Here is a 26,602-nt window from a genome sequence, read left to right as displayed (position 1 = left end):
TGCATATGTGTCTTACTTACAACGCTCCTGTTAATACACGTCTGTTCTTGGCAAGTGAAAATAACCTTTTTTAAAGCTTTAAAATGACCAGAGATTTTTCCTCTTCCAGAGAATAAACTCCAAAACAATGGCTGCTGGGTAATATGTTCAGATATAAATCTATACATGAAAAAATGGGTCATTTTATCAGCTGCCGGACCATGTCCTGAAGTTGGAACCAATGATTGGGAGTAAAGACTTCTTTCACTCAGTATATAGAAGCTTCTCTAATCTGGGTGTACTACAGTGCAGCTTTAATTGGAGCCATTGCTATTTGTCTTTGTTTTGTGAACAGAGTATTAACACAAGCCTTTAGGTCTTTAGATCTATCTTGCGCCTGTCTCATTCAAGCTGCTTCGTGTTTTTTTTTTCCCCCAACTGTCATATTTCTTTAGTGACTTCTCAATATTACAGCTTTTTTTCATAAGTCATGATATGGTGATGCAGTTTCTTCCTGCTGTAGTTAAGGTTTTTGGACAAGCATCATTTTTTATTATTGTGAGGATTTATGGGGAAGTCCCACAGAATTTAATTTATAGACTTTAAAGCCAGAAGGGACCATAATGATCATCTAGTCTGACCTCCTGCAATTGCAGTCCACAGAACCTTGCCCACTCCTGTAATAGGGTTTGTAGAAATTAAGTGACATTATACAGAAATCAATCTGAAAATATATAAAATTTAAGAGAGTGATATTTTTCCATAAAATGTTTCAAGCATCCTATGGGATTTGATAGAGAGTTATAGCTCTGCTATAGGTGATTTTAAAACTTCTTTAGAAAGGTTGTCATTCTCTATTAAATTCTATATGGCTTTTCTATAAGGGTTTTGCATTCTCATTACCTTTTAGAGTAATAGGGCACAGTAGAGAAATGGCTGGTAATTCATTTGTTGAAAATTTCTTGCTGATACACAGCAATAACGATTAAAATAAGTATGAGGTTTGCAAAAGGACTTGGAACATTCATGAAATTATCTAAATATCTGTTCCAGCACTGAGTCCTTGTATTGCTTAGTTCACAGTGTAAAAAAGAGAAATTGTTTACTTTCACTACTGCACCTACTCTGACTGGTGGATTTGTTACACAAGGGCTTGTGTAATGCCGACAGACCTCGGTCATTGTCTGTTGGCGGGTGGGATTGAACTGGGGGCCTCTGGGACTTAATGAATGAGCCTCTACCGCAAGAGCTAGAAGTCAACTGGCTCTTAGCTAAGGTTGTATAACAGACTCATTTAACTCTCTCTCTAAGTGGTCTCACTGCCACTAGATGGGACAGAACACCACACCCAGGAGGTGTGTGCGTTACACTTTCCACTGTTTGCTCACATCTACCTCCATATCAGATAGAGTTGCCAGGTGTCTGCTTTTTTACCAGTCTGGTCAAAAAGGGAACCTGACTGTATCCAGCCAGTACTACTGACCAGACACCCAAAGTCCAGTTACTGTTGGCAGGGTCGCGGGGAGGTTTTGGGTCATCAGCCCCTACTCAACTGGGGCCACCTTCTACCTACATTGGGCAGCAGGGGTGGGGGAAGAGTGAAAAGCAGCAAGCAACTCGGTGATGGGGGAAGGAGGAGCGAACAGGGCATGGGGCCTTGGGGGAAAAGGTGAGGCCACAGGGGCAAGGTCTCAGGGTGAAGGAGCAGGGCAGGGCATGGGAGGTTCCAGCACTCCTGCTGGAGTATCCAGTTCTTAAATATTACAGAGTTGGCAACCCTAATGTCAAATCTGAACATCATTTAATTCCCAAACTCGGAAGTTGTTTTTGACTTAACTCCTCTCTGGACTCATTTGTGGGGATCATGTTAACTTGTTAGTTGCCAAGAACAGTCTGTCCTTTTTAAATATGGTGTAATGGACTGTAATATTTCATGTATTATTAACAATCTCTTAGGCTTTACCTCCTGAGATCCTCAGTAGTGTTTTATGAAACTGCTTGTTCTCTGGGTTTAGCTTGCTCTAATATCAGCAAAACCACCAATTAAATCACTTAAATCTGCTCTTGACATTGGTCCATTTCCTCTTTGGTATACTCATATTCTTGTCTTTACTATATGCATTTCAAATGGCTTATTCACCTTTATAAATCTTTATAAGGCTGGCTTTAAAAAAATAGCCCTTATTTCCTGTTGCAACACAGAGAAAAAGCAGCTCAAAAGGGAACTTCAGTTAACTGCTGACTAATTACCGCAGTTTATTTGCGGGTTCTGTTTCATAGTTCTTGATTATTTCTTCAGGCCTATATTAAGGCTGGTGAATAGATTATAAAGCTGCCATTCCTAGCCAGCAGGATGGTTGTAATCCTTTCTTTCTACTTTCTATTTTCCGATGCCAATTTAAATGTTATCCACTTCTGAACAGAAATAGTGGTGCTATCAGTAGTTGCTATGGAGGGGATGAAGTGAAATACTTGATTTATGGAGCACTACCTTGTATCAGACCTACCAACTGAAAATATTCTCCTTAATATCTTTCCCGGTAATGCACTCCTGAGCAGAAGTGTCTCACAATGTGTGTGCACTCTACTTCAGCGCCTATTGAAACCTATGGGATTCTTTTCATTGACTTCAATGGCCTGTGGATCAGGACCTAAGACCCAGATTTGTAAAGGTATTTAGGTGTTGCTGCACTCAGAGTTGCAATAACTAACTGATTTAGGAACCTAAGTTTCATTTACAAAAGGCATTTAGCCATTTAGGCTCCTAAATCAGTTAGGTATTGCATAAATGAGTAAGGCAATGCATAAAAATCTGTAAAATAAAATAAAATAAAATCTGGGCCTAAGGGCCTGTTTTTCTGCCACTGTTACTCATATTGAATAGTACTTAGTCACACGGTAGTAACAGAGGCAGGGTAAAGTCTAAGAGAATTTAAGAGGTAGGGAGGAAGGAGGGAGAGGTTGGTGGTGAGGAAGTGGGCTGGAAGCTAAGATAGCAAAGGGTGGAGGGCAAAAACAAGTGATAAGGTAAAGGGAAGGAATCAATTGGCCATTTTTAAACTCGGTTACCAAGTGCTATCGTACTCAGATAATAATCAAGCCAAGCTGCTTATACATCTGTTTGTTGGAGTTATGTGGAAATTGCCTGATGAGAAAAGTACCTGCCATTGCTTAAGGCTGGAGCTAAGATATTAATGATCAATAACAAGGAGGTAGAATATAAACTAAGGAAACCTCAGCCCAACGAGGTTCACTGATTAAAGAACCAGTTTTAGCCCTGAGACGGTTTGGAAGGGTTCTATGCCCCAGAGATCCTGAATGCTTTAATGTGAGCCTGAGAAGCCAGTTATGTTATCTGGCTGCACACCAAGAGAGAGCCAGGTTTAACTGATCATAAAGCACAGCTAGCAGGACTAAGCTGGTGAGTGTAAGGAGAAGAAGTTTGTAGCAGAAGAGGGCTTCAGAGAGAGTCTGCAGACTGCAGTCACGTTCTGGGATTAGAGAGGTGGTAAGGAGCAGGGCCGGCTCCAGCTTTTTTGCCACGCCAAGCAGCAAAGTAAAAAAAAAAAAAAAAAAAAAAAAAAGATAAAGCCATAATCAGTGGCACTTCAGCGGCAGCTCTACCGTGCCGCTTCATTCTTCAGCCGCAATTCAGTGGCCAGTCCTTCCTCGAGAGGGACTGAGGGACCCGCCACCAAAGACCCGGACATGCCACCTCTTTCCATTGGCCGCCCAAGCACCTGCTTCCTGCGCTGGTGCCTGGAGCTGGCCCTGGTATGGAGGAAGTTCAGGAGGAGAATAAGGCCTGAGATCCTAGCCTGACTAGAGAGGATGGCAAGCGGCCTGGTGGGAGGCATAAAGCAGCCACTGGGTGGCAGGTCCTGGTGGTGTGCCCTGAAACGAGCAGAATTTGGACTACCAGGGAGAGGGCAAGCCCTGGGAGGTGTTCTGTGGAGGAATAGAGTAAAGAGAACTTAAGAGGCTTAAAGGGCAATGCTGGATAGGAAGGTGCCCAGGGAAACAGCAGCAAGGAGTGGATTTGCACAGGCCTGGGCCATGGGCTCCAGAATCGGGGGGACCTGGGGGCCATGGCGCTATCACTTTTAAAAGTGGGAGGGCATAGCTTTTTACTGGTCATAAGGGTGAGCGATGGGGAAGGAAGGGAGCAAGTGGATAGGAGCGAGCGGGGCCTCAATGGGAAGAAGCGGTGCAGGAGCGGGATTTGGGGAAGGGGCACTGTGGGGGCCTGGCCCATTGTTTGGGTGCCAGTGGCCCCCCACTTTAGAGAGCTTCTGCTGCTTCTGGCATGGGCTGCTATTTATAGGGTCCAGGAGCTGGAACCTGGTGTAGTGAGAAGGATTGTGTTACCCTATCTGCCACTGGTGATATGGCCTGAATCTGGAGAAGGAAGCAAGGACACTAGAAACCCCTGAGGCAAGTGAATGAAGCCCAGAGGCTCGGAGCAGGGATCAAAGACTCTTTTGTGAGGACACTGAACTGCTTTATGTTGGGCTTTCCATTACCCCGGTAGGGAAGAACTAAATCATGACCCTAGATGGAGGGCCAAGTTATGGGAAGAGGGACCAGCACAGCAAGACAGTGACCACTGGCAGGCGGTGACCAGACCAATGGCTACTGTGCCCACCTGGCCAGAAGGGAGACACTGCAGTGAGTGAACCCCTTCACAGATAGGCATGTATGATCCCATTTCAAATCAATGGGTGTTATGTGCATATATCCAAGGCAAGAATTTATCCCAGAGGCTTTTCAACTGTGTCATGCCTTGCTCTGGCTCAGAAATTGTGAGCAATTGCTCCTCATGCAACGCAGTTTAAGAGCACTGGTAACTGCCAAAATAAATATCCAGGAAAAAATTGAAGTCAGCTGAAGGCTTGAATATTGAAGCCTCGTATGCAAGGAGAAGTAAATGGGCCAATTGAAAAAGGATTTCTTATTGTCTGAAAGACAAAAAAGAGGAATTTGAAACCATGTGGTCTATATCTATAGCTAGATCATTTTGGCTAATAGGGGCTTGGAGAAAGAAAAGTGCATATGTTGTTCTTTTTCCCCTTCAGAATATCAAAAGTTTGTTTTATCTTGTTCACTATGTTACTGAATGTAGTATGTATTAGAGAGGGGCCTGCTGCTACAAATTCCCTCCCAGCACAGCTGCCTGCATCTGTGCTTGTTCTGCTACAGGGTAGCCTGACCTCAAGTAAGGCATCTCTGCAGTGTGAGATGCACCATGGGCTGCTGGGCTAAGCCCAGGATTGAGAGGAAGTAGAATGTGGTTTCTAATTAGAGCTGGTCAAAATTTCTGGCACAAAGTTATTTCATTAAAAAATACCCCTTTCCCCAAAACTCTATATAAAAGAAGTAGACTTGATCAAAAGTGTCCATTTCCCACAACATTTTCCACAATATTCTAACACATTTAACCAAATTTGTATCACAGTTGTTTTTCAAATAGTTAGTAACTGTTTTAATTTACCCAAACCCATCTTTTCTTTCTGAAAATTAGGGTTTCAGTAAACAAAAGGTTTCAAAATAGATTTAGATCCTTCAATACACAGACTTTTTAAAAAAAAATCAGTTAATTTGAGGTGTTAACTATCGAATAAACTTGCTAAACGTCTCCTACCACAGGCCAGCCTTGTATGTAGTGGTGAGATCATGGTGTCTAGATTGTTATTTTTCAACTAGGAGTGGTCAAAAATATTTTCACAGGCCCATCCAGAAATGTAAGATTAGCTCTAGGGATGGGGGGCTGGATCAAGGGTTTGACTCCACTAGTATATTTTTTAGTGCATGTGTGTTTATATGTAGGTGTTTCCTTCTGACTTCTCTCCTCCTCTCTCCATCAATAAAATAAAATATTTTAAACAGCCAAAAGATGCTCCTATCAATTTTGTCCTTTTTCCGGTTTTATCAATATGGCTCCAAATGAACAGAATGACTACAGACTGTGGAAGATCTCACAAAATTTGCTTACAATAAAAATTAGGTTTTAGGGAAATTGCTCTTTTTAGCTGTTTTTCATTGCTATAAAAAGCATACAAAATATTTTCCTTTGGTATAGCTACATCTTTTTCACTAAATAACTAGTTTTCTTTTTCTTTTTGCTGAATAGTAGGTTCTTCTGCTTTGATGTCTCAGGAAAAAAATCTAATTAGAAAATCTACAGTGAAGAAGAAACAGGAAACAGTGTCAGCTATATAGGCTTTACAGTTTAACCCTTTGGCTTCTATAGATTCACACAATGTTCTACTGGTTAGGAAAATGCCAAGGTGCAGACAAAGAATGGATACTGTAATTCTGGAAACATATTCCATATCACCTTCTTTCATGTCTCAGATTATCAAAATCGGCATATAAAATTAATGCTCAGTAAATTTAGAACAAATAAAAGGAAATCTTCTCACAGCCTCTAATCAACCAGTGGAACCACAGGAGAGTCTCAATTTAAATACTATGGATGGATTTTTTTTTTTTTAATTTTTTGGAAGGGATAGGTAATTTTATAGTCAGTTATAAATATTCTTAGCTATAAACAGCAACAGTAATTAAATCTCAAGGCGTCGGGGAATAAGTTGATTGTAAGTGTCAGAAAGGAACATATATTTTTGCACAATTCACTAAGGGCCAAGTTCTGCTTTAATTTATGTTGACGTAAACCAGAGTAACACTGCTGAAGTCAAATTGGTGCAATAGAGACCAGAATCTAGAATTATGTGGATTGTACATGAAGGCTTCACATCTGTCTGATGCATCAGTTCTTTTCCTCTATGGGGAGGAAAGCAGATATTATGAACCAATGGGGTAACTAGCTATAGAAAATCCTATGCTCCTATATAGCCAGGAAGATTTTGTTTGGGGACCGTGAAATGTATTCAATTTCAATATTTGGTTTTAAACCTGAACATGGACACCAAGGCCTAATGCTTGAGTACAGCCAACCTTTACATTCTCCCATTTCCCTAAGGCTTCTGAGGCCAGTTAGATCTCTGGCACAAGCATCCATGAGGCTGTGTTAACTACTGTTGGCTTGCAAAGTTCCCAGGGACTTTTTACCATGGCCACTGGGTTGCTAGCGCACAACAGTACTCTGCCATGACACCTTCCCTATCTATGCTGTGGGGGAGAGGGCTGAGAGAGGTTAATGTGGACCCGCTATGCTAGCTGTATACAAAGCACGGATTCCCTCCCACAGGGGGAATCTTCCGATTCCTGAATATGTCGGCTTTATGGCTCTTTTGCAAAGTCAGGACCTGGCCCCAAGCATGAACAAAACCAGATGAAATAATTGCAAACCAAGCTGCCTAGCAAAAAACACTCTGAACACAAAGGAAATCCACACGTTAGACATATTTGGAATTCATCCCTCAATTTGATCAGATATCAAGTGCTTTTCCTCCTCAAGGAAACTCAGATGGAATAGGTCAGCCTAATAAGAATGTTTAAAGTTAATGACATGCATCCGACGAAGTGGGTATTCACCCATGAAAGCTCATGCTCCAATATGTCTGTTAGTCTATAAGGTGCCACAGGACTCTTTGCTGCTTTTACAGATCCAGACTAACACAGCTACCCCTCTGATACTAAAGTTAATGAGTAGCACATTCATAGCCTTTGTATTTGTACATTCTGAGAATCTTTATCCAATAATATGGCAGAGGTATAGGGTTAACTATTGGTGACCTTTTCCTAAACGTGCTAAGTATCAATATAATTCTTCTGGATAACGATCCTAAGTGCAACAGTGAGTGAATGAGGTCTGGGAAGCACGGGCCATGTAAATACTGTCCCAGGGATGGATTTTCAGGTGCTCAGCACCCGCTCTCAGGGCCAGATTTTTAAAAGAGCTTAGCGTATTGGTTATTGGTACAGGTTTCACAAATGAGGCTTTATTTAGGTGTCTGTGGGAGAAGAGTTCTTTTGAAAAACTGATCCCAGTTGAGGGTGCTGAGCCCTTCTGAAAATTCCAGTTCCAGTGTCTGTGTTTGCTTTGGCCTGTGTCTTTCCTTGAGTACCCCTGCTATGATCTAAGAAACACTATTTTATTCTCACGCTCTCTGTAGCTTGCCTTGCACAAAGCAGGTGAGAGCTCTCCTTTGAGGCAGACAGCAGGAATCCTCCTGCAGGAGGGACTTGTAACAAATATCCCTCAGGCACCTTGTACCATCACAGTCCCCAGCCCCTGTAACACAACTGTACTGCACTAGCTACTGGGAGAAAGAGACTCAGACTTACTCCTGTCTGATACCAATGTTGCAGCTCTGGCACTAAGCCAGCATTCATTAATAAGCCTTTAAATGCTGTGGCAAGGGCAAAATTTCTGCATCTGTATATGTACTATTGTTAACTTTTTCCATATCCTTCCTTTTAGTATCAGAGGGGTAGCCGTGTTAGTCTGGATCTGTGAAAGCAGCAGAGAATCCTGTGGCACCTTATAGACTAACAGAGTAGTAAACTCCTTAGCTTGTTTTATCTCTACTACAAATGTATTTTCCCCTCTCCCCATATCTTCTCATTCTGTCCAACTCATTGCAGCCAATAGACTAGGGTATTTTTAAAAACCTGATTAATTTTTTTCCTACTGCTAGCGTTAAAAATGAATGCATAGAGAGATCAAACAAGGAGAGATTAAAGAGAGAGAACCGTAAATGGATCTAAAAATAGATCCTTGTCTCTTTAAGTCTCACGAAGCTGTTGCACACAGTACAGCTTAGTTCCTTTAAAAGGAACAAGCCCCTTCATTTCTGTTGATGATGGAAGCACTGTTTATAAATCTCCTGATGAAAGCAGAACATAATTTAAACACTGTACCATAGAAGATGTTGGCATCTGTTAAGGAATTTTGTGTGAGAGAGTGAGTGTAAAATGTTCTAAGACTTTTCTCAAATTTTTAAAAAGTTTATTTCCAAGTCACTCTCAGCACATGGTATATTTAACATTTTTTCAGGATTGTCTGGTTCTGAATTCCATTGCTGTTTTATTAACCAGCCATGTGTGTGGAAGAAAGAATTTTAAAAATCAAAGCTCACATTTTTTTAGCCTTACCCTAATGCTTGAGAGGTATCTGTTCTGTAAACAATATGTGGCAGAGAGCTCAAAGGAAATGAGTAAGCCCCTTTCAATGAAGCACATTTTAGCAGCTTGCTTAGCTGAGTGCTTTTTGTTTATTTGTTAAAATCCATTGCCAAATATGGAGTGAAGATTTACTCCGAAGAAACTGCTTCACCAAGGAATTGATTCTGTTTCACTGACTCAAGGCTGTGCAGAAGAGATAAGTAGTGTCTTGGCTTCTTGAGTTATCAGAGTCACCAAATCATCACTTTTTTCCAGTGACTGTCTCAGCTCCACAGAATACCTTGTCTGAACTAGTAGGAGAAATAAAACAATGATGGGCCCTGACTCTTTCATCCATTTTTTTCAGTTTCTCATTTCCTTTTCTCTATCAGCAGCAGAGAGAAGCTTTGCCCCGCAATCCCACCTATAAGGACCTCAAATCCTTTTGGAGCACAGACTTGGGAACCCTGTTCTGAGACCTGATCCCTGGTGAGTTCATTTGCATGGAGGATGCTGTTCCTGACAACTGAAGAGAGGCTCATGAAATAGCTAAAACATTGTAAGGGGAGGAGGGGAAGTATTTGGCTCACCTTGAATGCTGCCCTCTCCACCCCTCCACACACTTTCTGTTAGTGTTTGTAAAGGCCTCATAGAGAACAGTGGTATTTATGCTGAGCACCACTACAGGACATGATGTTACTTTTAGGTTCCGGTTTTTCCCCTTTGACATATAGAAGTGTGACAGAACGAAAGGTGTGTGGGAGAAAAAGTACAAGATCTGTTGTGCACTCCCCCCCACCCCATTCCTCTCAGAAGAGAACACATACTTAAGCGTGAAGGTAACAGTGTGAGTGGTTTACAGGTGTCAGTGCCCCAAAAGGAAAAATATAAACAGTGGGTGAAATCTTGGCCTTTTGAAGATAACAGGAGTTTTGTCATGGACTAGAGTGCAATCATCCAGTAATATCAATTACGTAATATCATGTGCTTTACTGCTCTGGGTGGAAACATAAGCTGCACCACTGATGTCAGCTAGTAACCAGCCTTAGTTTACGAATGATCCCTACCATCTGCAATGTTCCAGTGGTCTGGCACTTCACAAATAAGTGAAGGCAATGCAGTAGGACTTGTTCTGTTGAGCAGTCAGTATGGAGAGGCAGCACTGCTGTTCTTCAGTGGAAACACCACCTGTCAGTGGGGATGCAAGTCTCATTGGGCTGGTTCTGCACCTACATATAACAGAAGTGTTGACTACAATACAATCACTGACAACACCCTTGTGCAAAACAGATGCCCTCAAAATGCCCTCACATGTGTGATCACAACTCCCATTGACTTCAGTGTGTGTGTGTATTTGATGGGAGGATTTGGCTATGGAGGGTTGCTGCATAACTGTAGAGCTCCAAAGCAAAGTCCCTGGCACATGGGTCAGATAAACATTATTCTAGGTTAATCAGCCATGGCTATCATCAGTCTGTGGGTATTCACAGATGAAGGAATGCCCACCCTCCCCATGTCCCATTCAGGCAAGGGACCTAGAGGTCAGTAGGAGCTGGAGGTAAAGATGTTTTATGCCATTGGAGGTTCCTTGGAAGCCATTTATTGTACAAAAAGCTATCTAAATGCTTGCTATTGTTGTATAGTTATTATTTATTACTCAAGACTGTGTATCCATACATGTTTCCCACTGAGCAGTGTACTACACTTCAGGGGGAGGCAGACATTTTCATGTGGCACTCACAGAGCTGCTCAGAAATTCCAAGCAGCTTGCAGATGCAAAGCACGCTACCATGCTCAAGTCACTTTTTGATGTTGGTATGTTGATTGTCTAGAGTGAAACAAGGGGTTAAATTATGCTGCCAATTTTGTTGTTTATAATGTAGTTATCTCCTTTGCCTTTGTGAAACTGAAAGGGCTCCGTCTGGTGTAAATGTGGTAGCTCAAAGAAAGAGAGATCAGAGTCTCTGAACAAGACCCATAGGGGAGGAAATGGAAAATTACATATTAAGGGAGGGTAAATCTGATTTCAGAAAATGAAGGTCATACCTGAATAATGTAATGGAATTTTAGCTGATACCATGCTGCTTAGCCAGACAAAGCGCGTGGGGGGTAGAGCAGACAGGCACTGTATGCCATAATTAGAGTATATGTAGTTCCCTATCAAAGGCATTAGCAATATAAAAGGTGTGGAGTCATGGGAAATATGGAAAGATGGCATGCTGGATTCAAAACTGGCTAAACAAGGGATAATCATATGCTGCTTCTGCAGGTGTATAATTGAGAAGTATCAATTATGTATGGTTGGTGCATAAGAAGATTGAGTCACAGAAAAGCTTTCTTTATTTGGAAGAATTACCAGTTGATAATAGAGTTATTCCCATCCATTCGCCATTATGTAAACATTATTTGTATATTTATGTTAGCTTTTTATTTTTGAAGATGGAAATGCTTTCGCGGAGCATATTCATATTTCAGCGCTGCAAGTACTCTGACTACTTCACTGCTGGTCCTTCATGCCAACTGCTATTCTGCTAAATTCCATTGAAAGGAGGGGAAACAATCTTTGTTTATCTATTCATATGTGACTAAGAATACTGTTAGCATTCAACAAATAATAAATCATAAGACAGCTGCAAAACAAAACATTCATTTTGCCAATATGCATTCTGTTTTGTTTCTCCAAGCCTGAATATTAGTACAAGTATTACACAAAGACTTTGTTAAACAATTAGTTTAATTACTGAGTTCTTTGTGGTAGGATCACAGTTTTCCTATATGTGTACAGCGCTTATCATAATTTATATTGCAATAGCACCCAAAATGTGCTAATTTAATAGCATGACAGTGTTAGGGCAGACTGCCTACATTCTGGTTCCTAATGGTCAGAGCAGAAATCATAATCAGGAGTTTAGCCAAGGATCATTGGAGCTGATGGTGAGGAACAATGAATAGGGGCAGGAACCAAAGACCAGACAAGGATCAGGCATGGAGCAGGAGTAAAGCAAGAATGGGTGAGGACGGGGCAGGAGCAAAGCAGGAACAGGACAGGAGCAGAGGAGGAACAGTGTTGGATATAGATCACAGGAGACAGGCAAAGAACAGGGTGCAATGTGGCAGCAACTGGGAGTCTGTGTAGTTGCTCAGAGAACCCACCCAGATCACTTCTTGGCTTATGTGGGTGCAAGCCAGTCAGGTACTCCGGGCTTTGGGTATTCTAGTAGGACTTCCTATGCGGCCTGACCTTCCAAGATTAGTGAGATTCTCCTTTGTCTGTCTTAGTTAGTTGGTCTGTGAGCATTGGGACTACAGTGTGGCCCTTGGAGACTGAGAGTTGAAAAACAAAGTCCAAAGTGATTGAGATCCACAGTCTGGTCAGAGTCGCTAGAGGTTTTAAGATATCAAGGGGTTTCACATGAGCCATCTTAGTACAAACACACGTAGTACAGGAGTCTACACAGTCTGACTTCAGTACATGTACTAGGACACCAGAAGAAATGAGCAAGAGTGCAAAAAGTGTTGAGGTGACTAAAATGGCCTGTGAGGAAGGTGTCATGGCATAAATGTAACTGAATGTGTAACTGTGACGTATGTCACCCTGTTCCACATGGATTGTTGCACTTTGGCCATTCCCTTCTCTGGGAGTTTTCTCATGAGAGGTGGCTGTCTGCAGGCATGTCTAGAGAGGTCATGATGTTAATGAATTCACAGGTCTTCAGGAGATATGGGGTGGTTCCAGTTGGACTCTTCATTTCCCTGGTAATAGTCCCCTTTTTGTGATCAGGCATCTGCTTTCCCATTTCTGGTTCCTGGATGGTATGAAAGGGTGAAGTTAAATTGGGAGAAGAATAGTGCCCACATGAGCTGTCTTTGGTTCAGTGCCCAAGCCATCCAGAGATATTCAAAGTTTTTATTGTTGGTGAAGACCTGTACTGGGAATCAAGCTGCCTCCAGATAGAATTGTCACTCATCAAAAGAGGATTTCATGGCAAGCAGTCCTCTATATAGTATTTCATAGTTAATTTCAGCAGATATGAGCTTGTGAGAGTAGTATGTGTAAAGGTTCAGTACCAACTGGGGCCCAAGCCTTTGGGACAAGATGGCACCAAGAGCCACGCTTGAAGCATCTGGTTCCGCCATACATGGCTGAGCGACACCTGGATGTATCACAATGGGGGCTGTTGTGAAGGCAAACTTGAGCTAATCAAATGTTCACTGTGCCTCAGGTGACTAAATGAACTCGGCAGACTTGTGGAGAAATGAAGTCAGGGAGGCCTTTTGCCCCAAGAAATTCAGAATGAATCCCCAATTTAAAAAATTGTGAATCCCAGAAAGATCTGCAGCTCCCAGATGGGCTGGGATGCTTCCCAGTTGTGGATTCCTTCATTCTTCTGAGGGTCCATATGATACCCTGCAGGGAGATGATATACCCCAAGAAGTCAGTGGATGACTGGTCACACATGCATTTTTTGAGTTTCACACATAGTCCGCATTTCTGTAATATTTCCAGGATGATCTAGATGTGTTTATTGTGGTGTTAAGGATCCTCAGAAAATATCAATATCATCCAGGTAGATGACTAAGATTTCCCTGAACGTCATACCAAGTGTTGGAAGGGGATGGGAGCACCGGTTAATCCAAATGGCATGATCACCTACTCAGAGTGCCTCTAATGGGTCCAGAATGCTATCTTCCTTTTGTCCTCCACTTAAACCCTCACCAGATTGTAAACCCAGCAGAGGACTAATTTAGTAAAGATTTTGGTGGATCACATTCATTCCAGTAGCTCTGAGATTAAGGGCAGGAGCTGTGAGTTTTGGATTGTTATCTGGTTCAAAGCCCGATAATTTAGGCAGAGACATAGTGTTCCATCCTTCTTTATTACAAAAAGGACCAGGGCCCCTACCAGGGAAGTGGCTAACCAGATAAGGCCCTTCACTAGGTTTTCTTGGATGTGTAGGCCCAAAGGGCCTTCAGTTATGGTTCTGATGTAGGGTATATCCACCTATAGGGAACATGGTTGTGGATCTATGGGTCAATCATAATTTCATTGTGGAGATAGAATGTCTGCATTTTTCTCTTCAAAGACTTCCAAGCAGTCTTGATACTTGCTAGGGAACTGGGGGATGGTGTCCTATGGGCTAGGCCCCAAGGCCTGGAGGGTTTTCCCTAGTGTCACAGTCCTTGGGTTAGCTCTGAACATGGGGCTAGAGAATGGGACTCAGTGGGTTGCAGGCAGACCCTCTGATAGTAATTGAAAGAAAAACTCATCTTTTTCATCAGGAAATAATGCGGTCATGCTGCACAACCAAGCAATGCCAAGAATCAGGGACAGTGCAGTGAATGGACTGCATTTAGCTGCATAACCTCTCAGTGTCCTTAGAAATCAATATCTAAGGGCACAGTTTTGTGGGTCACCAACCCTGAAGACGAGGGGACCCATAGATAGTTTTGACAGGATACAGTGCACCCTTGGGCTGGAGGGGGCTGCATAAATTTTATCCTTAGAATTGCTGAAATTTGCTGCCACCCTGGAGTCAATCAAAGCCCACTGGAGGGGGAACGGTGTGGCTAGATCCAGGAGGCACATCTGTATCACAGCTTAGAGATGAGGAGAAGCCCCTCTGGTCTCAGTTCACAGCTGGGTGGCCAGTCAGGAAGCAGTAGCAGGATGGTACTGTGAAAACTAACAGTATCCAAACCAGCTCCCCTTACCTTGCCTGGGCCTGTTAAGTTTCTTGTCAGCTTTCTGATCAAGCAGGAGGTGAGCATGTGTCTATATGCCCCCCCCAATAAATACGCAAGTTCATGCAATAGATAGACAAGCTCCCCTAATGTCATCAGTGCCTTTCTTCCAGGGTCAAGTGGCAGCTTAGGTTAGTCACTGTTGCCTCAGGGGTTGGTACACATGGCTTTGGTTCAACGTACAGTGGTGGGAGGGGACCCCACTCTTCTCTTTCTTTTTCATGTTTGAGCATCAATGCAGAGAGCTATGCCAACTAAAGCATTCATTCAGGAGGGGCTCTTGACATGGGTCAGTTAAGCCTTCGTCTCTTCACTCAAGCCATACCAGATCTGGTGTAATTGGGCCGCCTTATCCCTTTCCACATCTGCCACCAGTCACTGAAAGTGAGTGGTTTATGGGGTGGCAGGTCCCTGCTCTTGCCAGAACTTCCACAGTGCTACTTCAGTGGTATGAGCTCAGTGTGGGTCATCGAATGTAGAGGAGAATGCTTGTATGAAAGTGTTCCAGTTGGTGAAAACTGTGCTGCCCTCTTCTAAGAGAGATGAAACCCAGTCCAATGCTTCCCTTGTAAGTAGACTCACCACTAGTCACCATTGATCAGAGTAAGGAGTCACGGCAAGGGTCAAAGGGGTAGTAGAACCAAAGGGTCACGAGAAATGCTCAGGGGCAAGAACCAGAGACGAGGCAACGATCAGGCATGGAGCACAAGTAAAGGAGGAACTAGAAGCAGGGGCAGGAGTGGAGGAGGATTCAGGAACAGGATTTGACACACATCATAGAGACGGGCAAAGAGTGGCGTCTGATCCAGCAGCAACAGGAAGCCTGCACAGTTGCTCAGACAACTCATCTGGGTCACTTCCTGGCTTCAGTAGTGGATGTGAGCAAATCAGATGCCCCAGGCCTTGAATGTCCTCACAGGGCTTTCTGTGGGGCTTGACCTTCCAAGATTAGTAAGTTGCTCCTTCACCTATCTCCATTTGTGAGGGTGATGGAGTTTCAGTGACCTAGGGACCCCACAGTCCTGGGTTCAAAGCTGGCTGAAACCAAGGACCTCTGCCCTTGGATCCTTTCAGACAGACCTTGTATTTCTAGTGGGAGCTCCATTTCCCTCCTTTGGTGCTTATCAATCCCCACTGGAAACAAAAGCCACAAACTTGAGAAGGGTTGACTGCTTTCTTTAAGCAAGAAGAAAATACCTCTTTCTGAAAACATTACTTTAAACATTCTCCAGCTATTTCCAAAAAGATTGGCCTTTACATGGTAGCAATGATGGAAACATTTAGGAATTAAGGCCTAGTTTCTTAAAGGTATTTAGACTTTCAATGACACTGAGGAATCCTAAGTGCCTATGTCACTTTTGGAAATGAGACTTAGGCCCCTAAATCAGTTAGGCCTTGCAAAGCTTAGCAGAACAATGACTAAATACCTTTAAAAATCTGGGACTGAATCTTAGTAAAGAGCATGCTTGTGCAGTCATGACCTGCTGTGATATCTATATTCCTCTGCAATAATTAAACTATCAAACACAAGAGTGAGGCTAGTGAGTATGGGAGACAGATCTCTTGTAGCTGGCTCATGATTCTGGAACTCATTGCTGAAAGATATCAAAATGTCCAGGTACTTCATTGTCTCCAGAATGATTTGGTAATATATTTTTAAAAATCCCAGTAATAGGAGAAATGTGAGTGCAGAATATAACAGAGATCTGTGTATGTCACTTAAAATGTATAAAGTGATGAGTTCTCAACTCCCATTGATAGCAAAAATCTAATGGTTGATGGGGCTGTGTATTTTATACAAGCTCTATGCAAATAAGGGACTTTAATAGTTATCAGTATTTTGGGAAATTATTTATGGATTAAATATGCAGTCAGACTAGATGATCATGATGTTCCCTTCTGGCCTGAAAGTCTGAGTCTATGACATTTTAGAAATGAAACCCTTTTAAAAAATATAATAAAACAATTAAGAAATGTTGCTTGGCCTAATTTAACAGATTGTTAAATCCAGGCTGACGTGTGTTAACTGAATAATTCCACACTGCTACATTTTTTTCCATGCAAGTTATAAATTGTGGTAGAAAATAACCCATTCAAGCTGGCCGTGGTGGTCTAGCATCTGTAGCAATGAGCTCTCAGTTGGTGTGAATGACACATAAGGCAGAACTGTAACTTTCTGTCACTTGTAATTTGTTTCACAGTAAAATCCAAGGTCCAGCGGAGTTGTAGATTTCAAACTGTGAAATATCATCCATAACTTTTTTTTTTTTTAAGTGAAGTTCTGCATAATATCTGAATGATCTACTGTTCCGTTCTGTCTGGGATGGCGTGGCTTTACCCACAACTGCATTATCAGAAAAGGAGTGTGTGTATCAAATAATCTGTTCCTTTTTTTTTTTTTAGCGTAAGTTTAAGCACCAGTTCTTCCTAAAATAAAAAACTATATGGCATAGACCCTATTAGATGCCAAATTTGAAGTGAATCTGATATGCTGCAGAAGACCAGACAGGATCAGGATCTGTAGTTGTGTATCAATCTGATGGCAGTCTGGAGGCTGTTGGTTCATGGGATTGAATGAATGTATTGTTTTTTATTATTGCTAAAACTCAGCTGTTTTACAGCTTTGGTTGTGTTGTTACTATTTACTGTTGCATGTATTTGAATAAAAGGGTAACTCAATGTCACTGGTAATTTAGCCCTGGCAGTTGTAGTCATTTTGTGTTATCACACACAATTGAGCAGACTTGTAAGAAAGTAAATAGAGAACCATACCTTCTTAAAAGTTTTCTGTTTCTAGCCTTATCTGCTCTGAAGGAAATGCTGAATGTAGTCTAGCTTTGTCTAAATTCCCTCTGGGTGCTGTTATCAGGTCTGTTACTAGCAAATATTATTAAATTGCAAGATTAAATAGCTGAAAAGTTTCTGGATAGACCTTGACCAGGCTGGGGTTATTAGGAGTTTTTCAAAATGGCATCGAGAGTAAATGGTGAGATTTTCACTGGAGTAATAAACTGAATTGCCAAAGTCAGAGACAAGACTTCTATGAGCCTTTTAATAGGAAGTTGGCTAAATTAAAGGTATTAGTGTTAAAGGGAACTATCCAGAATACTGAGTCTAAAATTAGAATTATTAGCTCTTTTTTCGGTTCATAAGCACACATGCTATCCCTCTGCTTTATCCATTTGTGAGACATACTGACTCACTTTAGGGTTACCAGCTTTCTAATCGCACAAAACTGAACACCCTAGCCCCGCCCCTTCCTTGAGGCCTGCCCTCCATTCACTACATTCCCCCTCCCTCAATGGCTTGCTCCCCACACCCTCACTCACTTTCACTGGGCTGAAAGTGTGGGAGGAGATGGGGGCTCTGGCATGGGGCCAGAAGCTAGAGATTCAGAGTACGGATGGGGGCTCCAGACTGGGGCAGGGGGTTGGGGTACGGGAGGGGGTGAGGGCTCCTGCTGGGGATGTGGGCTCTGGGGTGGGGTCGGGGATGAGGGGTTTGGGGTACAGGAGGGGGTGCCAGGCTAGGGGGTCAAGCCAAGGGATTTGGAGTGTGGGAGGGGGCTGTGGGTTGAGGCAAGGGGTTGGGGTGTGGGAGGGGTTATGGGATCTGGGCTGGGGGTGTGGGCTCTGGGGTGGGGCCATGGATGAGGGGTTCAAGGCTTGGGCAGGGGGTTAGAGTGCAAGGGGTGAGAGCTCTGGCTGAGTTGGGGCCAAGGATGAGGGGTTTGGGGTGCAGGAGGGGTCTCCAGGCTAGGGCAGGGGCTGGGGTGTGGGCTTACCTCAGGCGGCTCCCGGTCAGTGGTGCAGTGGGGCTAAGGCAGGCTCCCTACCTGTTCTGGCTCTGCGCTGCGCCCTGGAATCAGCCAGCAAGTCTGGCTCCTAGGCAGGGGTGGGCAGGAAGCTCCATGCGCTGCTCTTGCCTGCAGGCACTGCCCCTGCAGCTCCCACTGGCCACAGTTCCCTGCCAATGGGAGTGCAAACCTGGGCTTGGAGCAGGAGTAGCATGCTGAGCCCCCTGCCTCCCTTCCCCCTCCCACCTAGAAATCAGACCTGCTGGCCTCTTCCAGGGCGCAGCATGAAGCCAGGGCAGGTAGGGACTAGCCTGCCTTAGCCCCACAGCACCGCCGACCAAACTTTTAATGGCCTGGTTGGTGGTGCTGACTGGAGCCACCAGGGTCCCTTTTCGACCAGGTGTTCTGGTCAAAAAATGGACATCTAGCAATCCTAACTCACTTATCTTTTGGGCCAGCTTCAAAGCCTTTGTCCACACCTGTGAATGGCCGCAATTCAGCAACTGGTGAACACAGTTGGTTTAATTGGTGGAAATTCTGGCTTTCCCTTGCATATACTTAAGTGGCAGTACTGGTGAATCTACACCAATTGTGGAATCAAAGGCTATTTCTGAGTGCAGATGAGACCTCAGACTGCAAGCAGGACACATGGGTCTATTGGACCCTTGTTGGGGCTCTCAGCAAGAATAAATTCAATTCCAAACTAAAGAACGCACATGCATTCTGTCTTCCCCTGCTCCCACCCCTGGAAATGTTACAGAGAAACACAGAGCAGTCCAAACACATACACTAATGGAAGAAGGCTTAGAATCTAAAGAGCTAATAAAATTTACACTAGTAGACAGTAAAAATGCAAAAAGTGGCAGTCTACCCAGAATAGCTTTATATAAGCTAAGAAATGGTAATAAACTGAAAATAGAACATGGCAAAAATGGCTGGTTAAACCACTGTGTAGCTGCTAAACTAATATAAAGCCCTATAACCCTTCCCCTCAAAACCCCTCTTTGAATGGATCCTCTCATAGAAAGACTAGCCCCCAACACACACTAAATGCATCAGTTAGGACTATTGAGTCCACACTCAATTACACAAAAAACCTCTCAGTTCTAACTGAGCAAATATTGTCAGGGCTGCTGTCACTGGCACCCATTGCCATTGATTAGGGAGTCCAGTGATAGGGTAGAAGAGAAGGTGCCCCAGTCATTGATAAGGCAGCAATCTCTTAAGAAATACCGAGTATCTGCATAATGGGGAGTAGTGGAGTGTGCTCTGAGCTTTGGCAGGAAGTTATCCAAACCCACTCAGTAGTTTCTGTCCTACTGGATGGTGGCAAGAATTGAAATGCTTCTGAGGCAGGGAGGCAGTGCCTCTGTTCTGGTCAGTATTTCTCATCAGTTGGTGTCTGGTTGCTGATCTAGCATTTTTCTCAATGTCCTCACAGCAGAAAAGGAGTTCCAGGGCACAGAAGGCTCCACCAGAGCTCTCAGTTTATCCCCTACAGGGTCCTTTCTGCTGACCTTGTGTAACGCCTGTGAGGCTCTAGTCTAGGGAAAATACTAGGCCAGAGACCAAACTTCCTAACGTGTGCGGATTTTGGAGTGGAGAAGGGAGGGGTATTGTTTGTTTTGTTGTTTTTTAAACAGCAACAACAACAAAAAGTAATTTGGGCTGCACTGCACTGACATACACTTTTAAGCTTAACTCTTTTTCTAACCAGAAAAGTTTATTTGTGACACAGCTGACATGCCCTTAAGTTAACAGATTTGTAAACAGTTTTTATGTCCTTTAAAAGCATATGTTTTTCATAAGCATCTGGTTCAAGATGTGTTAACTGAAATCTTGGGCTATATAGTATTATGTTATAGGGAAGGAGAGAATTAGAAATAAGTCGTTGACTTACACAGTAAGAGACTAATGCATCTTGTGCTCACACCTCAGGCATGGAGGATTCTTCTCTCCTGAAGGAAACGAGGAGAATAACCTCCCAAAAGCATTTTAGTGTGCAATAAGAGTGTGCACATGCTGAGTTAGCGTAGAGTAACCAGTGCACTGTAAATTCACACCATAGCTTAAGGCACACTAACTTCACCATGTAGATAAGCCCTTACTCTCTCAGCCACTGTCCTCTGTGAGTCTCAGTTAAGAGTTGGGAAAGAGAGTAGGTAGTAGGATGACTAGACAGCAAGTGTGAAAAATCATGACGGGGTGCAGGGTAATAGGATCCTAAATAAGAAAAAGACCCAAAAATCGGAACTGTCCCTCTAGAACTGGGACATCTGGTCACCCTGGTAAGTAGATGTCTGTTGCTAATGCCAGTCTGAGGATGCTATTGCCATGAGTCCCAATCTGGGAGTGGTAGCTGGTCAAAGGTCTGGGTGGTGTGGCAAGGAAGGGAATTCTTCCTGACTGACTCACCAGAAAAGCAATCAGCAGTGTCTCTCCCGTGAGAGTTAGTATTTGTAATAAGAAAGTAAAAATTTAACATATGCAGAAAGTAAAACTGGAAAACCACCTAGATTGGGGTTCATCTAGTCCAGTAACCCCAGGGTGTGGTGTTTTCCCCAGGAATTGAAATTGGAGGGTGAGAGGTTTCAAATTTACAGGGTGGAACGGTCAGGGCCGATGAGGGGTGAGACCGTGAGGGTGAAGGTGTGCTGTATGGCGCCATAGTAAAAACTGAAAAATGTTTCATGACCATTTTATTAGATTTTAAAATCATCACACAAATTAAAGCTGGTGACTCAAGACTTCTGTGAAACACTACATTTACATCCTTCTTGGTTTCTTGTTATAATTTTGCACAACTCTGTTAATGAACTTCTTGAATGCAATGCATTCATCTTTGGTGGCTTCTCATGTGTCTGGTACTTCCATTCCTTCAATTGATATGCCCATTAGTTCATTCACATGATCAGGCAGAAGGTGACATTTCAAAACACAAAATTCTATTCAATGATGAAAAAGAACACTCAACTGTAGCTGTTGTGACTGGCAGTAGCAAGAGATGAATTCCTACTTCTTTCAGCCCAGAAAACCCAGCATAAAGATTGGGTTGAGCCACTAGCCATGATAAAAAAGAAGTTGAAGTCAAATCTTCATCCATTCGTCGTATGATATTCCTCTCTGTGTTAAAATTCTCTTTTCTGTCCTGAACACTTGGCGGCCGCATTGCTGGTAGTGCCTCACTCCACTCAACTGTCAGTGTTTTATAAGACAGGGATCTGTAAAAGTACGTAGAGGTTGAGTAGAATCTGGAAGTTGCTGTTGTAGATTTTTAAGAATCAAGTCTGTGTAATTTTTCAGTTGTCTTAACAAACACTTCTTGTCCTCTTCACTTAAGGATTCAATATAAATGCCTTCATTAGTCAACTTCTGGACTGAAGTCTTTGCTTCTTCCAGTACTTTTTCAATGGATAGCTCTCTGATTGATCCAAATGTAGCTTCTATTGCTGGACAAAGATCTACTACTGTTGTAGCAGATGCCTGGATGGCATTGTTTAATGACCCAAGTGGTTTCAACAGTAAACTTACAAAACAGAGAATGGCAATAGTCTTCTCTGTACGTAGTAGCAAAAGTAATCCACCAGCCTCACTACTTAGATCCATCCCATTCTGGTAGATACTTTCCAAAGCCAGAAATAATGGCTGGAGTAATTTTAAGACAACAGCCAAGGATCACTCATGAGAAAGCCAGAGGGTTTTCCCAGGTTGAACTAATTTGAACTTCAGTCCCAGTGTATCTTCTACATTTTTCAAGATATTCAGGGGTTTGGTTTTTTTTGGACTCTTTCTGAAAAAAGAATATAATGAAGACATTAAATATATAGCTTTTTTAAATGTATTTTGAAGCTCATACTAGCACTAGTTGGAGTAGATGACCTCTGCAGTGTGTATCGGAGAAATTAGGCTTACACTTTTCTCTGAGCAAAGCTTGTGCTCCACCACGTCTTCCAGAGAAGTTTGCAGCTCCATCCAATGCACAAGCAGCCATCTGTTTGGGGTCCAATTGACAAGCATTTAACTCTTCTAAGATGTGGGTTGTCACAGATGCAGCCAATCTTTCTTCTATAACTTGAACATCTAGAAATGCATCCACTGGCCTACCACTGACATCAAGATAACATACACAATGACTTAATGCTTGATACCCATTTGCATTGGTGCATTCATCAGCCATGTATGCAAATTTTTTGAATGTGGTGAGAGAGTTCTTCACTTTTTCAACTGTTGAGTCTTTCACTGTTGCACCACATGCATCTAGCCAGTCAGTTGAGTTTCTTGCAGAAAGATAGCGAGAATTTGCTGGTCTTGTTTGGAACCAGTGTTCAACTTCAGGATGAACAAGTGACAATACACTTAACATTGGCCTCCAGTTTGTAGTGTGTGGTATCTCTTGCTTAAATAGAAAGTATGGTGCCATGGCCATGTTTGTTCCCATGAACTGTGTTGTGTCTCCAGCATTCTTAACAGCCTCATTAACAATCACCAGTGTTGTCCTTGGTCAGTGGAGACTCAGAGTTCAGAGGTGCTTTCACATGAGTTCACCTCCCAGGTGAGGGGCAAGAAGGTACTCTGTTCGTTCCTCCATCTGCTCACTGTTCACTCTGGCCACTGTTGTATATTGTGCCACCATTCGCTCCATTGCTTTGTTGCCAATGGCCCTGTGCCAGCACTTTCTGCTGCCACTGTGACCTCTGCGAATTTGTCTCTTGAGGTTCTACCCAGCTCTCAGTGATTTCAGCCTAGCTCTCAGTGGGGGAACCTCACTGCTGGTGCAGACTGGGCCCTCTCTTCCACAGAAACACTGTCCCCACAGCGGGACTAAGCACTTAGACCTGATTATCAGTGATTTCAGCTGTAGTGATCACTTAGCAAAACAAAAGACTATCCATGGAGCCTAATCAGCTCTGTCTTTAAACAATGGAGGTCAAATAGTACTTGTGACTTAGGCAGACCATCAAGCAAAACACCTCTCCCCACCCTCTCTCTTGATGCCCTAAATCAGCAGAAGCTAAGTATAGTTCTACTGCCCTTTACTCATATAATAAAAATAACAATATTTCTTTAACCTCCCCCCCCCCCGCATTCAAGTGCTTTGTAACCCAACCCCTGCCAAAATCTATCTCTTGGGCAACACAGCTCCGTTTGCTGGATACCTAGGTAGATTAGGTATGAATGTAAATACAATCTGGAACTGAAGCTTTTCTCCCCAGCTCATCACTTGCTGTCAGGGATTGCTCATTTAGACTTAGCTTATAAATCATAATATGAAATTATTAGGTTGGCCAACATCACCAAAATGAATGCACTGACGCTGTCATAAAAAACAACAGCTGTATAAGGAAGGTAGTCTATGTTCATACTTTTCAAATCTATTATACTTTTTCAGATATACGTATTTTATGATACACTTCGTGTGTTTAAAGTGTGTATTAATGTTTCAATTTCAATTCAAATTTCCAAGCAATCACTAAATTGACAACACTGCATGTAACCAGTTGACAAAACTGAGGGGTGCGGATTGGGAAAACTCGGGGTGAGGGTAAACACCCCCATGGGGAGGGGAGTGTAGGGAAATCTCTGCCAGTGTAGAGAGCCTAAGGCAAACTCTGCTCCCTTTCCCATACAGCCATTATTATGGCCCTGAGCTAAGGCAGAGGAAAGCTGACCTGAGTAACTCCTCATTCACTGGGAACCAGGAAGTGCCCTGGCATGCTGTGACAGCTTCTTCATCCAGCAGCATGGTAGCAGTGGAACAAGCTCCTCATACGTCTTGCTTTCCTTGGCAACATGACTGATGGCAAAATACTGCTCTCACAGGCCTCTTTCTGACATGGCTCTGGTGTAAAAGAGGGAGGGAGCTGGTGAGAACACCAGCCAACACCTTCAAGGAGAGGAGAGTGAGAGTAGCTAGGGAATCTTCTGTGAATATTGGTGAGAAGACATCTTCTGAGGCAAGCACTTCCCTCAGTTCCTGAGTAGCTCTTGAGAAGCAGCCCCCAGCTATCTGCGGCTTCTCACCACTGCTCTGCCTCTTAGCAGTGACCATCAACACCTTGTATGCCTGTGGAGTTCCCACAGCCCTCAAAAATCTGGATCCTGGAAAGGGGGACTGAAGGGGCCCTGTCTAGCCAGAATCCTTTGCACTGTGTTTGATTTGTTTGGATGAGGGAATAGTAAAAGTCCATAGTTGGTAATCAGACTAATAGTTGGTAAACTATTGGGAGGTTTAGCTCAAAACTCCAAGATTCTCCATGTCATGTTATATAAATGAACATCTACCAAAGTCTTTCTAAACCTAGCTTACATTGTAACAACTGAATGAAACTTAAAGGACACCCAGAGTTCTTTCAAAATACATCGTTTAAACAGTTAACATTAAAACAACCAGTAACTTCCGTCCTTTTCCCTAAAACAATACAGTGGCCTTCAACAAGCCTTTGCACTATTGCTGCTTTATGGCCCGGTCTTGACCCACCTAGTTATGTGCAGAGGAATTAGGGAGCATAAAGCAACTACATATGGCCCTCTGCATGGGTTTTGTACAAAAGCCACAATTTTAGTATATTTTATTTGACAAACCACTCTCTTAAAACTTATTTCTCTCACTTTGATGAATGGTTCCAGTGTTAATTGCTGATTTTCAGTATCTGTTGGTCCAATGAATATATCCTCCAAATGTGCTACACTATCTAGGCACAAGAGGCTGAACTTTGCAAGCCTCAGTAATAATGCTATAATTAAGATTGTGGGGAGCTTTTTACTTGAAACAGAACCAAAATCCCTCTCTCTCACACTGAATTTATTCTTCACATTTATTACAATTTCTTTTCAGAGGCAACTGAATTTTCTAGGATGTTTTCTAGATAAAATACTTGCTAACCTTTGCTAGAGAATTTTAAAATCATTCTGTTTTTAAACAGAGCCCCATGTGTCTGCCCCCCTCCCCGACTATTGCCAAGCAACCAAACAAACCACTCAAAACTGCATACCCTTTCCATTTTAGTATGCCAAACCTTATTCTGATGTTAGATTTCCTCATGGAGAAATAACAAATTATAGACTTAGACCAGGTGTATCTATCAGTAAAATATCATCATCTGACTGACTCTAGAGTTAGGATTTTTCATTTGAATGTGGGTGTGAGGAAAAGGATGTGTGCTTTGTGCGGTGGTATCAAATTCTCAGTCTATTTTGGTATCATGGTGTTTGGATGGAAAGTAATGGGAGCTGAAATTAGTGTGCGGGTGACTGTTAGTCCAATGTGTGGTTCCTGCATATCAGAAACCTTAACCTTAAGTTACCAAAGATTTTTGCTTGGTTTAAGACTGAGTTTCAGTCTGAACTCTAAATGTTCTTTGATGTCTTGTTTTTGAGGTTTAATGCCAAGTTTGATTGTCTGTTAGTTTCGTGGTTTCATAGATATAATGAAAGCCTTCTAGGCCTACTGTGGTTCTTAAGACTGGAGCAATATCTGATGAAAAAGTGCAAATAGCAGCAGGCGCTGCTAAGGGACTCAGACATTTCTCAGCAACTTCCTATCTGGCCCATTGGTATGGCAGCAGTATCACCCTACGGCTCAGGAGCTACTTTGGGCTTGGAAACAGTGTGAACTGCCCCTTTTCTTGGCCATTTCTTCTGGCTGATCCATGGAAATAATACTTATTACTTCTCCAGTGGATTTTGGTGATTAATAATTGGTTAATAATTACAAACTACTTTGAGATTAAAAGCATTACCTACATGCTAAGTATTAGTATTGTTTCATACGAAAACAATAGTTTCCACTAGCCACATACTGCCAGCATCTGGAATAGAACTCACAATGGCTCCAGAAGAATCAGTGTCTAAAAGACAGTGATTTCTACTAAAAGAAGATCTCCACTAGCTATAGAAAGAATATCTGTGGAGATCCGATATAGTCCATCCACTAGTGGCCAGTGGTTGTAAACAGAGACCATTACACTTTTCTACATATTATATTTACCCTCCTGCAGGGCCGGATTTACACCTTAC

Source organism: Chelonoidis abingdonii, chromosome 15 (assembly GCF_003597395.2).
Source record: "Chelonoidis abingdonii isolate Lonesome George chromosome 15, CheloAbing_2.0, whole genome shotgun sequence".
NCBI classification, from domain to species: domain Eukaryota; kingdom Metazoa; phylum Chordata; order Testudines; family Testudinidae; genus Chelonoidis; species Chelonoidis abingdonii.
Note: the sequence above shows the minus strand (reverse complement) of the source record.